This window comes from Drosophila grimshawi, unplaced genomic scaffold (genome assembly GCF_018153295.1).
Source record: "Drosophila grimshawi isolate 15287-2541.00 unplaced genomic scaffold, ASM1815329v1 contig_1377, whole genome shotgun sequence".
NCBI classification, from domain to species: domain Eukaryota; kingdom Metazoa; phylum Arthropoda; class Insecta; order Diptera; family Drosophilidae; genus Drosophila; species Drosophila grimshawi.
Genome location: NW_025062900.1, coordinates 10,258,975 through 10,273,989, shown reverse-complemented (window position 1 = coordinate 10,273,989; position 15,015 = coordinate 10,258,975). Strand labels below are relative to the sequence as shown.

Here is a 15,015-nt window from a genome sequence, read left to right as displayed (position 1 = left end):
TTTTTTTTTGTTTGAGTTGTTGCACAGGAGCAATGACCTGGTCTTTAATGGTTGCCAATTAGTTGGCATTTGCGTAATCAACATTTACATTTGACTCTCAGCTGCTGTTGTTGTACGTTGCACGCTGGCCTACGCCACCCTAAAAATAGCTCAGCGTGGGGGGAGGAGGCCCATATCAGCAGGAGTGGCCTGATCGGGAAGGGACGGATGGGGTTGACAGTCAAGAGTCAGTCCTGGCATTTTAACGCCAACGAACAACAACGAGCAAAAAAAAAGTATACAAAAATCTGCAATTAAAACTGTCATTATTTCACTTTAAATAGTGGAATACCCCAACCCTTTTCAGGTTAAACAGACGACAACAAGACAGCAGCTACACTGAGATAAATCGAGTACTAAGAGCGATTTAGTACTGAAGGAAATGAAGGCTTAAAATAAATTAAATCTTTTCTTTATAGGGCTTAAACATATTTGACTATACTGACATCGCTAGCTTGCAATTTAAGTACAGATAATTTGACGTTGTATTTTTGTCAGTGTACCCCTCCGCAGTGTCAGTCTTGTGAGTGTGTCTCAGCCACAGACTCCCAGACTGATATGCATTTAAAGCGAAACGTGTCCACGTCGCGGCGACTCCTCACGTTCAATTTCTGCGCTAATTACACTTTTTGTAAGCCAAAGGCATCGAACTGAATGTTACTGCTGCTGCTGCTACTGCTCGAGAAGATTTGCTTAGATTGCAGCTGCTGTTTGCTGGGCTGCCGTTGCGACTAAAGACTTTCATTAAGCTTAGTTGGCAACAGTTTAAACTCGTTTAACCCGAGCGAAATTGTCGCCAACGACAGACAGACAGACAGACAGAGACGATGTCGTCAGAGCCAAGCAGATTGGCAATTTTATCTGTCAACAACATTGTACGGCTGTTGAGAAACAAGGCCCTCGCAGTCTGAACCCCAACTGCAACCAAAAAAAAAATAAAATAAAAAAAGCAAAAGAAAAACGTACAAACGCCCACACGAATTTTGGACTTTGGGATGAGCAAAACAGCTAACAGTCAACAACCAGCCAACGCCTGATCTGTCCTGAACTCGTGGGACCGCAGATAACGGCCAGAAGTAGCTGCTGAAGTCTGGTCTGTTCAGTCTGCAGTGGTATATCAACAGCAACAGCAATTGCTGTTGTGAAAGGCAAATCAACCCAACAATTGGACAATAGCCACATTTACAAGAGCAGGAGAACGAGCAAAGGAGCAGCTGAAACACTTAATTTGCACACAAATATGACAAATATTTGTTAAACTAATAACAAAAAAAACATGACAAAATTGCAAAATACTCTGAAAGATTTTGTCATTTCGCCAAATGAATGCAAGAGCTAAGTGATTGTAGTTTGATAAAATGATTTAAGATTGTAAAATGAAAAGATTCTTGAAAAACTTCGTTTTAGTCCAATTGCTTCCATGTTTCTTTATATAAGCTGCCTACTGCAAAAATGAAGCTCAGTACCAAACTTTATGGAGATAGCCTCACATGGTTAAGCAATATATCTGACTATATCTTCTCGGCTCATCTTCATCACTTGATCACTTCACAAATGTCACTTTCAACGCGTTACACATTTCGTAACTTCTCAGCTCAAAGTCAAGTTCGTTGTCCAAGTCACTCGTTTTGCCTCATACACCACAAAGATTCAGAAATCGAAGTTGTCGTCAAGAATCTCGAGAGTTGAGAGTTATTCATCTTTGTCATCACGCACTTCCTCACAGTCAACACACTCGAAACACTTGTGAGCTTTTTAAGAGGATGGCAAGAGATCAGGGGGTAATGCAGAGAGAAGCATTCAATAACCAATTATGGCCTAACAAGGCCTCAGTTTCTTCAGTCTCGCAACTCAACTCCAATTCAGCAGCAGCAGCAGCAGCAGCAACCGCTGTTGATGTATGCAAATAAGCTGTCAAAAGTAATTTCATTCAATTACCTTATTTATCGTATACGACGAAACAAACCAAAACGAAGAGAAATTCTGTCATGGCCAAAAACCGAAGAAAAAAAAGCCAAACACAACTAACACGAAGCAACAGGCAACAACAATGCGGTCGAGCCTCAAGATGATTGCAACGCTTCTACTTGGCTAACTGGCTGAGGCTGAGGCCGAGGCTCAGGCTGAAACTGAGGCTGAGACTGAGGCTCAGGCTGAATGTGGCGTGTGAGGCTCGAGGTGCTGAGAAACTATTTGAGAGCGCTCCCCAGTCAGCCACATCCTGGGCCCGTGATCGTGGCTTGGCTTTGATTAACACCTCGGCCAGGCCAAACGGAGCAATGCTAAAGGGGGGACGGGGAGGGCACAAGCGGGGCTAATAGAAGGTGGCCAAATGTCGGTCGTGTCTCTGCCGCGGATTATCACGCAGCCAGCCGCTATTTTTGATAAGAGTCGGACATGTCTCAGGCCCGTGGCTTACTGTACTTGCCACAGACTCTGTACTCCCCAATCTCCTGCCACAAAACTGAGTAGTTGTTGTTGTTGTTGTTGCTGGTGCTGCTGATGCTGTTGCTATTGCCTAGGCCTTGCATATTTTTATGCAATTTCCGGCAGATGTGGATGATTTACCTGCCCCATGCGAGTCTGTGTGCCGCAACAGCGCAGCCTGATGAGAAATGACTACGTGCCACAGAAATGAGCGTCTAAATGCCAAGTGCACAGATTGGAGAGTGGAGAACGGAGAGAAGCTGATTGCCCAAATACTGTAAGCTTTGGTTTCTATAGTTTTGATGCCCGTCGTCTTGTTCAAGTGACTGATTTCGTGCGTGCTCGTGTTGAGCATTTACATACGAGTTAATTGATCACAGCAAAATCATCTAATAGTTAGTAGCTCTGAAAGGGGGACCCTATGAAATGAATTTACACAAATATATCTTTTTTTATACAAATATATAACTATGTATTGAACTAAGCAATTGCAAATGGTTTCAAATACAACTACAATGTTGTCCTACCAGACTGACAGCCATTCAATTCACTTCTTTTAGCAGAGTATAAAAAATATGGGTGCCTTATTCAAAAAGAAGTCGTGCGTGTTGCGTGCGTTTTGGTAATTTGTGTTTAATATTCGTGACGCATTGTATTGTTGCCAAAATTCCAAAACTAGCAGATTTCTAAGTCATTTAACCGATTAAGCTCAAAGCTCTCTAGTGTCTTGTCTCTTCTACTTATGGATCAATCAAGAGTCTCAAGCGGAGCTATCAAACAAAGCTGTAACCCAATCTCCATTGGCACACATTGCAATTGGGGGCAATGAAAGTGTTTCGCTTGTTGACTGTTGTTTCTTGGTTGTGTGATTGTGTGGGTGGGTGGTGATGTGCTGTCGTTGTTGTGGTTGTGGTTCAACTTCACGTTGTGTGCAGAAAGCGTGCAATTGTATTGATTTCGTTGGGTTGATCGGTTAGCGAATTAGTTATAAAGATATCAAACCCTGTCGCTATCGTCTCACCTGAACACTGACAAAAATAATGTCCCATTAAGTATTTTAGAAAGTGCCACTTCTACTTATCAGTAATATATTTTTTATGGGATTAAAGATAGGAAGAAAGCTTTCCTATTTTGTAGAAATTTATTTGTTATAATTCGAATATATTTGTAAAAAAGCATTTCTAGTTTTCTAAAGTCTGGGGAATATTTTATTTGTACAAGTATTCGCCGCACATTGTAGCTCTACTCTCTGTTGGCCAATCCTGCCCCCAGTTGGAGGCCTTTTTTTGTTGGGCGTCGTCGTGTGAAGATTTGTTCACTATTGCATTGATTAGTCACGCGTTTCTCAGCTTAATAACAATTTCCAATTCCAATTTGCACTCTCGCAGTTTGACTCGCGGTATTTCCGCTATGAAGTATGCGTCTGCTTCTGCTTCTTCTTATGCGAGTGTTGCTGCTGCTGCAATATCTGCTTCTTCTTCTTCTTCATCGTCGTCTTTGTACATGGCAGCTGATTTATGTTGACGCCTTATCAGCGCCTCTCAATATTTATTGCAATTTTTAGAAATTATTTTTTTCTTTGCTTAAAAATTCATCGCTTTGTTGGCACCCTTTTGGCCAGGCCGCAAGATTTATATGTGAGCAAATGTGAGCTTCAGATCATCGCTCTCTGTCTGTCTCTATCTCTTTCTCCGTCTTTCTCTCTCTCAGACACACTCCTTCTCTCTCGCTAGCAACTATTTGCGATTGCAATTTAAAAAGTTGAACCACATCCAACATTCAACATATTCACATTCACAACGTTGTGTTCTCTTTGTCGCGAACACCGAAAAGCAATTCTAACAGTTTTTTTTCTTCTGTAGTTGCACCACAGCACCACAGCCTCACCACTTTGCTTGCGTTGCCACGCAGCTTGTCGTGTTATTAACAATTTTTAATTTTCCGGTATAGATTTCTGAGGCACAAGTGCGACGATGCGACGTGTCTTGTGAGTTGAAGCCTGAGTCTCCAGTCTCTAGTCCATAGGAGCTTCACAATGTGCTCCACCTTGTCGCTGGCTGTGGTGTGCTGTGATGCGGTGTGGTGCGGTGTTTGTTGTAACTGTGGCTTCAGATGCACAACTCAGTTGGCGGTTCAGCTCAGCTTTGCTCAGCTCAGAGACTGGTTGCATCATCAAAATACATCTAACAAGGTTGTTAGGTGTTAAATAAGTGTGCTTAAAAATTTATCTTGTACATTTTCCTCCATTTGATTTATGTTTGCTCGCCCCAAACCCCAAGGAGAAGTCAAATGAGCAGGCAAAAAAGAAAAAGAAAAATAAAAAAAGGGTGCTGTGTAGATACAAGGGGGAGGGGAGGGTAGTAGCGATGCGTCGTTCAGTTTTTAACCTTAGTCAGCTTTTTGCAGCTGTCTGCTCGGTCCATGGACACGTTTCAACTTTGAGCCAATCGCCTTTCGCTCAGACAGAAAAACCAAACTTTTGCTTTCGCCACAAAACAAAAACTCCAAGCGCAACTCCAACTCAAACTCCAGCTACGAGTGCGAATCCATTTTGGAGTCATTGGGCGCCCACTGCCATCTATTGATAAATCAAAATTCCAATACATGCGTGCCGACGAGCGGTGCAAGCGGTGCAACATTTGCATTTGGCCGCCAGCTCAACCCAGTCTCAACCTGGAGCTCATAGCTGATGCTGATGCTGAGACTGAGGCTGGATTTGACTGTGACTGCAGCAGCAGCAACAGAAATGGCCAAAAACATGCGAAACCCCAACTGCCAGCGACAGGCAACTACACAGGACAAAAAGTTGGTATCTAACAAACAAGGTTTGCGATCTACAAATTTTTGCAAAGTCGTTCTTAATATTGCTTGAAAAAAGAAAAAAATCACTATTGATTTGATTAACAAAATCTTATTTTATACGAAAATAGTCTACGAATTGTTAAGTTCAGTATCGCATTCATATATGGAGTAATAAAACCTATTTAGAGTATAATCCGGCTTATATTATAAATATGAAATGTATGACAACCAAAAAAAAAACCAACTTGAATGAGTTTTATTCTGCTTCTAATACCACTAGGCTACAAGTTAAGCACACATTCCTTTATTTTTCATCAGTGTATGTATGCAAAAGCTTTGTCAGTGGCCAAAGCATAAGACAACTGGGTAAAAACCTCAACCTCAGCCACTGCCATTGCCAACAAGCAACAACCAACAACAACAGCAGCCGCCAGAAACCACCGCCTCAGTCACAACAAAACTGCGAATGCGTTTCTTATGTTTGCGCATTGGCGAAAAAATGCTTTTTTCCTGTTACTCTTGCAGTTGTTGTTGTTGTGTGTTGCATTTGCAGCTGCCACCCGCCGTTGTCTGTCCGTCCGTCCATCTCGAAAACTTGGCTTAGATGATGGATCGTTGCATAAACTCGTGAACGCTGCCAGCTCCACGGAATGTGCACGTCCTCACGTCTCTAAGAAATGTGCGTCGTCGCCAAGAAAAAACAAATACAAAAAAGAAAGAACACATGGAAACCAGCGTGGAAGTCAAGGTAGGATCTAAAGTGTCTGCGACATAGTTCATGGATTAGAAGCGACGACTAGAGTTGGGCAAGTGTCGTGCTTTTTAAGCCTTCATGCGTCTTCGATTTCAGAAAAACAACAATCAATACAGCTCAATAGGATTTTACACAACTCAAAGCGACGAGTTCTCCATGTTAAATCATGATTGTTTCAGCTGACTAGGACTAAAAGGACTAAGACGGACATAAGAAGTCTAAGTAAGACTTAATTCCTTTTTGGCAATGATAACTTTGTTTTTTCTTCTTCTATTATTATGACTATATCGTAACGATGATTTGCTTAACTTTTTTTGACTGAGAGGCAAACAGCTTATTTAATTTCTCTAAAGTGCCCTTCTTCGCTGAGTGCAGCTTAAATTTAACTAAAAGAAATGATTGCAAAAAATAATTTGAGCCTTTACAAGTTCATTCAGAGTACGTAAATCATTAATCACTATAAATATGTTTTCTCGCAACATTTCTTTCCACATTATTAAAAATGACTAGCAAAAATACGAATGATTTCCAAATTCTATGCTGTTTTTTTGCATGTTTTCTAGTTTTCACGCGCTCATCTCTAGCACACAGCATAGCGCCAATTGAGTGCTCTTATCGATGGAGAGCCATTCCTTATTAAAGTGCAGTTCCTCTCGCGTTCAGCGCTAATTAAGTTGGATGCATGCTCCACAAAGCACGTTGCCTTCGTCCTAGCCGGCGAGATTGCTGTTGGCATCTTGAATTGTCTGGGCAACCTACGCGCCGCATTACTTAATCAAATCAAGAGCGGCAGGAAGTAGTTGATGTCGTCATGCATGAAATCAGCAAACGTTTCTGCTGATACTGTTGCTGATGCTGTTACTGCAGCATGATGCGGGTGCAGAGTGGCAACCAACTCTCTGAGTCAGTGGGAGAATTAGTTGTCGTCTAGCTGCCACAAGCATGCAAAAAAAACGAAGCACATTCTAATTGGCAGGCAACGTGGAGCCGCCATAGAATCTTAAAATCACAGCTAAACTGAACTCAGCTTTGGACATGGCGCCCGCTTTTGTGGTTGCAAAGGGGAGCTGGGAGCTGGGAGTGTTTGCTAACTGGAGCAGCAATTAATCAAAATAATTCCAAATGCCGTTTGGACAACATCAATTAAAGTCTTGTGGGAAAACAAGTACACATGATCGGAGCATAAGTGATTGACAAGCATTTACCCTGTAGACAGAATATAAATACCCCATCAATGTATTTGAAAATATAATTTGTTCGCTTGAGACACACTGGAAAAATCTGAAATATATTTTATTTACATTTTTCGCAGTTGTCATCTCCATTGATATTATAAACAAGTCCAATATAGGGTATATATTACAGTATATTTCCAATAACTACATTTCTCATCAACATCTTCATCATATATAATATTATTTGGTTGTAGAGCTAAGCAACTTTCGCGTTTGTCTCATTGCAATTTGCTTCCGCCCAAAAAAAAGAAAAAAAAAAATCAAACAACCAACCAAAAACCAAACAACGAACAACAAATGCGTTGTCGCTTTGCCCGTTGTTGTGCGGCTTATCGATTGTGCCAATAACAATAACAGCAACAACCAATAGTTAAAAAGTCTGGGAAACTGCGTTCACTGGGCTTTTCTGCACATTTTTCTTACCCCCCTCAATCTCTCGCTTTCTCACTGTCTACCAGACAGTAACAACAACAACGTTGTAACATTTTCCTGTTAGGTTTTAATAAAGCACTCTTTTTTTTAATGGCCAGCATTTGTGGTTAGCTGTGTTTTTGGTAGTGCTGGTTGAGTTTTCGATTTTTTCTTTTTTGCCCATTTGACTTTCGCCTTTTCCACAATCAACAAAAGTCGCACCAAAAATTGAAAAACTAGGAAATTGTTCAATGAGTTTCGATGTTGTTGCTGTTATTGTTGCCGTTGTTGTCGTCGTTGTGGCAACAAAGTGGTCGCACTTTGCCAAAGGCTGTGAAATGACCAAAAACTGCAGTTGCATCTCCATTTGTAACTGTGTTGCCAACTCTCTTGCGTTCTCCTTTTCTTTCTCTCTGTCTCTCTCTCTCTCTCTCTCTATCTGTCTATTTGTCTGTCTGTCTATCAGTCTATGTGTATCTGTCTCCTTCTTTGTCAAACTGGAGCAAGTGGGGGCCACACAGCGTGACGGACGCCAGCATCTGGCACAGTTAACCGGCATCATCATTCAGTCCACCTAATCCACTCCTATCGAGAGTTTATATCGGGGCCTTTAACTAAAAGGCTTGCGATAAAAATCACAGCAGCCCTTCCACGGCTGCGCGTCGAGTCTTCAGTCTTCTGTCTCCAGCCAGTCTTCAGTTTCCTCAGTCATCGAATCCCAGTTTCAACCACGCATTCAATTTTGTCCGCCCACGAGTTTCCATGTTTCGATCGCCAGTGATCGTTGATCGCTGATCGTTCTCTAGGCCAATAACAATCACAGCCAGAGTTTGTGTTTTGGATTTTTGCATAAATTCTGCTAGTAGTAAAAAAAAAATAGTGGCATTGCAAGTCCCAATACTCAATACACAATACCAGTCCCAGTCCCACTACCGAACCCCCTTTCATCTCCTGACCCCTCCTCTGGCAATTCAAGACCTAGCCGAGTGAGCACAAAAAATTGCAAATTGAAATTGTGAAGAAGAGCGCATAAATTTATTGAGATTGTGTAAATATTTGAGCAGAATCGAATAGCCGCAAATCAATAACGTAGACGACGTGTTCCAAGGCTCCCGGAAATTGGATGCTTGGCTCTATAAATCATACAACATAAGCCAAAAATTGCCCAAAACAATGAAAAAAAATATTCAAAAGTTGAAAATTCAAAATGAAACAGGAATAGTGGATGTAGATTGTTATCCTTTTAAGAAATATTTATTTAAATGGGCTTGCAAAATGTTACCCTTTACAAAAAATGGATAGAAGAGGGAAGTTTTACGGCTTTGCTGCTTTCATATTTCTACCACATTGCCTTCAAAATTTGCGTATGAATAACGATTATTTGCGTGGTGTAAAGCGCAGTCATAAATTAGGCAAACATTTTTGTTTTACATTTTACTTCATTGTCGCTGGTTTTTGGTCACTTTCGATATTCAATTTGAAGTTGTAGTTTGCAGTTGGTAGTTGTTATTGGAGTCGTATTCAGTTTCAGTTTCTAGTTGATAAATGCTTTGCAGTGGCACGTAAAGTGGACAAGTCTGGAACTGTGGCAAGTGGTTAGCGCTAACGGTACCAATGAGGCAGGCGCCCAGCCGTTCAGCCTGGCAGCCAGGCAGTCAAGAGACCGTCCAATCCATAAGTTAATCAAAAGTTCAAGTTTTTTTTTGCCTCGGCGCGACTCGTTTGTTGTTTCTGCAAATTTGAATTTGCGTAATTTAAAGCAATTCCTGTTATTTTGGCGACGCACCCACACACCTCCCCACCGCTCTCCTCCAACCGTCGCATAAATCAAACCACAAAGTGGTTGCAGCCGGAAAGCCTGTGGAACGTGGAACGCATGTGGATTTCAAATGGAGCTTGTGGTGTGTGGAGCGAAACGATTTATGCGATTTTAAATATCGATTTTTGTTGATTTTTCAGAGGTTTTTAGCCTGGCAGGTGGTGGGTCGTTTTTTTCGAGTGGTGCAGTGGTGCGCCTGATTGCCTGGGAGCCGACCAAATTAATTATGAGTGTGTGTGGCTGGGAGTTCCTTACCCCTCGCCGCCTAAATTCAATTTTTCAAATTCAATTTTCACTTTTTTTATGAGCCAATGTTGGCCGCAAGTGTTTTTCAATGTTTGGCTTGCATATAGATAATTTTTGCCATTTAGCCAGGCGTGCAATGTGCAAAGCGCACTTATTCACTCTTAAAAGCATTATGCAAACACTCTGCAATTAAGTTGCCAACTGGATAAGTTGTCTGCCGCAGTTGACTCATGTGATTTATCTAAATGCCAGACGGGGGGCGTTTTTCCTGTATTTTTGTTTTATTTTATTTTTTCTGTTTTGGGAGGTGTGTTAATTATGCGCTAACAATGACAAATGTCGCCTAAGTCGGCTAATCATTTTGAATCACTGGCTGAGTTCAATAACCCATTAAACCAAACAACACCCCAAAAACCCCCATAGAGTCGCCAGTGAGAGGCCATGGAACCGCAGACATTCCAATGGAACTCTGTGGCTAAAAGAAACCACAGCAGTGAAAAAAACCGCAAATATCAATTTTATTGTATGGCCAGAGCAATAGCTAACTACGTACGACTGATGAAACCGCAAAGAAAATAAAATGAAAGAACTGGTCTTGTCGCCAAACCGAAGATTACATACCCTAGCAGATCGGTACAGCAAAAGATTCAGCCAAGAACTCAAACTGGGAGACTAGACTGTGCGGTTAAAGCTAATCAAGCTATAATACTTCATATGTTTCTCATGACAAAATCCTTATACCCTCTGCAAGTATGAAAACCGACACAAGCTCAGCAACAGAACCAGCAGCAGCAGTAGAAACCCAATCAAACTGAGCTTCTCATCTTTCTGATGAGATTTGTTTCGACCACAGGAACAAATGGCAGCGATAATGAAATTGTAAGATCAAACCTTGACAGACGGTTGGGAGTTGAGATTAGTCTCCTTGGATTCCACTGGGCAGATCACTTTCACTTTGGACACAATCATCGTCAGTTTCGATAGACCACAATTAATGACTGCCTTCGGAGCCAGACCAGACTTGCTTGCTCTGTGTTTTGTTGTTGTTGTTATTGTCTGACTGTCTGCGTAGTTCAACATTTTGTTGCTGTACAATAATTTTTTGGCTGCTGTTGCTGGCAGGCATAAATTGGTTTAGGCTTTATATTAATGCAAATATCTATCTCTCTTTCCCTCACTCGCTCGCTCTCTCTGTCTCACTCTATCTATCTCTAGCTGCGTTGGCGACCCCCTGCCAGCAACAGAAAAACAGCAAACACTTTACCAGTCTCAGCCTCCATTGGCGATTGCTGCGCCGATTGTCTCTTCTGTCCGAGTGAGCAACATGTATATAAGTACAATATTTTTATACTCTGTACTCAAAAAATGCGTGAAAAGGGTATCATGAGGCAGGACTGAACACTTACCTAGACAAATAGTATGGCTGTGTCTGACTAATTGCCCAGATATTATCAAAGCAATCTACCATATCTATAAATATTAATGTTCAAATTTGTTACGACGGCTTACTACTTCCAGGGTATCTCCCAGTCAATCGTTCATTGACTAACTCATTTGTACTTGTTTTTTTTTATTATTTTTTTGGCGCTGTAGTTGGGTGCCTTCCGTTAGCTTCCAGAGCTGTGACCGAAGCGCTTGTTACAAACGAGTTACAAACACCTGTCATTACTATGGCAAATGGTAGTGCATATTGCTGTCATAGATAGATGAAGAGGGGTGAGAGGGGGGCTGGGGTAGTAGCAGCCTGAAGTAGGAGCAATAGACTGGGCCATGTTTGAGTCTGACACTCAGAATTGCATAAGCTTGGCGCGTTTCGTTGTTGGGTTGTCTTATTGTTGTTGCTTATGAAAATGATAAGCAGACGCGATTTATGACCAGCAGCATAAAGACAACAACTGCAACAATAACAAAAACAAAAACAATATGGCGCGACAAGCCACAATTGAAAATACAACGCGCGACTTTTTAATTGGGACACGCTCCCATTGTACCATTCAAGTGGTGGGAGTGTAGTTATTAGTGTGTAGCGTGGTGTGGTGTGGTCTGGTGCATGAGGGCAGGCAGAGGTTGCCACGTATTCACAAATTGTGTGAGCTTGAAACAAAAGACTTAGGCAACGAACTAATGAATTTGACCATTTGACCAGTGCGAATAGTGCAATTTGCTTATGCAACAAGCCTCCAAAATAAAAAATAAATAAAAAAACAAGTTGCTCCTAATGACGGAAATCTAATGCCGCAGCCGCAACGCATTATATAGCACTAGCGAGGCGCACCATCGCCATTCCACTTCACTCTACTTGGCTTATCGCATGCCATTTTAATAAACCATTTTTTCAATTAGCCTCCTCGAGGGAAGCGCTTACCACAAAAAAAAATATAAAAAAATTGTAAAAAGCGAGCAAATGCAATGCAAAAATGCGCATAGTTTAGGCCAAAAAGCTAAAGACAGCCAGATCTTGAGTCTGAGGCTGGAGTCTGCAGCTGCAAACTGGGGCAAGTGGGCCATCGACGCGGTGGCCTAATGGAATGGCCAACAAGTTGACTTGCCGGACTGTCTACCCTCCCCCTCCACCCTCTTCCTCGACTGGTTGCCCGGTTCAACCAGTCTCTCTTCTCTGCATGAGTCGACGAGTCAACGGCTCGCGTTGTTAGCCGAGTTATGAAGACGCAGCCAAATAGTTTTTGACAGTTTCCAATTGGCCGCGAAATTCTGTCGCTGCTCACGGTGGCCTGCAGCCTTCTCATCATCATCATCATTGGCATCAGACTGATCATCATCAACCTGGTAATCATCATCGTTGTCACCGTCACAGCCTCAGACACGACTCACAGCATCAAGTTGACAACTTCAGTGAGCGGCTAAAATTGTGCAATGAATAACAGCTTGAATGCGTTGAGAGCCGCAAAATCAAACAATCGATGCTGCTATCGATAATATCGATTGTTAGTTTGTTGTTATAGTTTCCATATTCTTACAGCTAACAACTGGTATTTGTAGTTAACTGAATTAAGTGTTAAGCTAATCTTACATCGTATAGACAACTGCAAACCTGCACAACTGGACAATTGGAGGAACATAGTATCGTTGCTATACAACTGATGGACACTAATTGATTGTCGCAGTAACTAAATGACTTTTTAATATTTGACGCTGTCGATTTGGAAAGTTTTGCAGCAAATTAAATTCAAGTCAAATACGCCTAATGAAATCAACGCAACATTGCACCTGTAACTGGACGTAAATGGTACGCATGACTTAATAGGGGTGGTGGAAGGAAAAGGCCAAAAAAGTTGCGGCAGACGGTGTAGTTAAAGTTAAGAGTAGTTATTGTAGCGTATTTTTGGAATAGTTGGGAAGCAAACTTTTTTTAAACTTTCAATTAAGTATTTATTATAAAATAATCGACTTTCTATTCACCAGTTGTTGTTGCAGTTGCGAGACTGGTAAGCAGTAGTTTGGGGCTCGGAGGAGGGCAGACAATGCAAATGCACTTTGATTGCTCAACTTTTGGCCAACAAGCCAAAGCAAAAACTCGCAATCTCCCAGAGCAGCGTTTTATTTTTTTATTTGTTTGTTTCTGTGCCAATTTTGGTCAGCGATGCGTGACTTTGTCGATGTCGTGTTTTTTTTATTGTTGTTGTTGCTGTTTGTTTTAGGTCTATACGGGGTTGGTGTGGGCGGTGTCTAAGGGGGCGTGCTGTTGCTGGTTGGCTGGCTGCTGCCAGTCACAGATGCCAAAATGCCAAAAGAGCCACAATGACTATAAAACAAATTTGGTCAAGCCAAAAAGGAAGCCTTTTTTGAAGTGATTTATGCTAATTACGAGCAACAGCAAAGCAACAGGAACAGCAGCAACCCACGAGCGACAGCAGCAACAGTTGCAACAGTCACACCAGCAACTCGCAACAGCAACAGTTGAAACAGTTTACAGGAAAGGGCGTTTAGCCAAACAATTTTCCGACTGCTGCACGTGTGGGAAACTCTGTGAAGCTTTTGCTCTAACTCATACAAACTTGCACACATATTTGTGTGTTTATGTGTGTGTATAAATATCGTTCGCATACGTTCAGTATATATAGAAAAGTAATTTATTTAGTGACACGCCCACCTCGCAATATAAGAGAAATAATCTTAGTTTTTCTTGGGCTCTACACAGTGGACTCAACTCAAACTCAAACTGAAACTGGCCTGGTCGGAACTGAACTAAACTGAACTGAAGTGGCCACAATATATAATTAAAATCAGAAAAAAGGCCAGATGTTACCAACAGCATTCAGCGTTGGTCTCAAAGCAGCAGCAGCATCGAAGCGTAAAACAGTCAATGATAGCAGCAGCAGCAGCAGCAGCCGCAGCAGCAAAGACGAGCAGGCTGAAAAGAAAAGGGAATCAACGCAAAGATCGATAGAATAGAATGTGGCAACAACTACAACTTGGCAACAAGTAAGAGTGTTCTAGTCGAAAGTGCTGCAACTAGGAGATGCCCTGCATGAAAATTAAATATATATTTTTAATATCGTGCCTGGAGCTTCAAAACCAATGGCTTTCAATTATTATTTTAATTCGAGGACATAGGAAATTATTCCACTCTGCCACCCCCTTGGATCGGAATTCAGTTTGTCGTACAGATCAAGAAGATATATATATATATTTATATATGTATATATGTATTATGTGGAGTCAGTGTTGTCTCCTTCTACCTACCCTTATACATGCATTAATTTCCCTTACCCTTTTTTACACAGGGTATACAGAAAACAAAGAAATCAAGCTTAAGCTCTCGGAACTCTTCGAAATGTGCGCATTGAGATTGAATAGGGCACAGATTGCCAGTTATTAGCTTAACGCAAGAGTAGGCCAGAGGAGAGCTGGATGAGGGGCAGGCAGTAGTCAAGCTGTAGCCTGCTATTAAAGCAATAAGTTGGACAACGAAAATTGCACATTGTGAAACAAAATAGTGCTAGGAAAATGAATCAGGGAATGGGGCTTAGGGAGTGGGGAACGGAGAGTGATGCAGGGCTTGGAATGCGGATTGATTGGCTCTGAGCCAATGAGAAGTGCGTCACCGCGGCAATCCCGACGTGCGTTTGCATGTATGTATATGTGTGTAGCCACGTTAAGACACAAGAGAGTCGAGAGCCATAAAGCCGAGTTATGTGGTAATGATGGCAACAAATGGACAGAATGCATCGAAGCCACGCATAAAGCATGTGCGGCCACCTTGGGCCAAATTGCTGTACTTGCAATTGATGGCCAACAGCCAGCTCAGTGATGAAGCCCAA

At 41.8% G+C, this 15,015-nt stretch overlaps 1 protein-coding gene across 1 annotated transcript in view; it reads right to left on the bottom strand.

The window, feature by feature from the left end:
• LOC6562295 (protein dachsous) overlaps positions 1-15,015 on the bottom strand; it is an 84,832-nt gene that overhangs the window by 21,421 nt on the left and 48,396 nt on the right. The window lies entirely within an intron of this gene.